Consider the following 769-nt stretch of genomic DNA (forward strand, 5'->3'; position numbering starts at 1 on the left):
GACAGAACAAAAACAAATAATATCGAACAGAAACAACGAGAAAAAAAAAAGAAAAAAGAAAAAAAAAAGAGAGCCCGAACATACACAACAAAAATAAGAGAGGAAACGGAGGTAAATAGCGCGCGCGGGGGGGAACAAGTGATAAAAAGAAAAAGAAATGAACAGAGAAAGACAAGAAAAAAAGAGCAAAGAAAAAGAGAACAGGAAAGGAAAGGAAAGGAAAATGAAGTGAAATGAAATGAAATGAAGGAAAAGAAGGTGGAACGAGAAGTCAACGATTGAAAAATTTATTTGAATGTCGTGGGAAGGTAAAACGGAACGGGGGACACAAGAGATTAAACAAGATAATACAATATAATCAATAATAATAATAATACAATATAAAGTGACGAGTTAAGAGAGGAAAGGGATCGAAGAAAGAGTTGAGGGTAATGAAGTAGCCATTAATTTACATAAGGATATGTTACATCCCTCTTTTTATTTTCCGCTTCGTTTCTTTCGCCTCTCTCTTTCCCACAGCTTCGGCATTCCTTTCTATTATTCCTACTCATCTCCCTCCTCTGCTTCATTACCTCACTCTCTTCCGTGTCTGCTCTAGTTCTTTTCATTTCACACTCCATTTTTTTTTTTAAAAAAAGGGGGAAAAACATTATTCTTATTATTATTATATTTTCATTTTCATTTTCCTTTTTTTTCATTGGTCACATTAAATGCGCACATCTCCCCGCATCCTGCGCCCATAACTCTTGTCTCTCTCTCTCTCTCTCTC

Source organism: Trypanosoma equiperdum (genome assembly GCF_001457755.1).
Source record: "Trypanosoma equiperdum strain OVI genome assembly, contig: ctg_1759, whole genome shotgun sequence".
Taxonomy (NCBI): domain Eukaryota; phylum Euglenozoa; class Kinetoplastea; order Trypanosomatida; family Trypanosomatidae; genus Trypanosoma; species Trypanosoma equiperdum.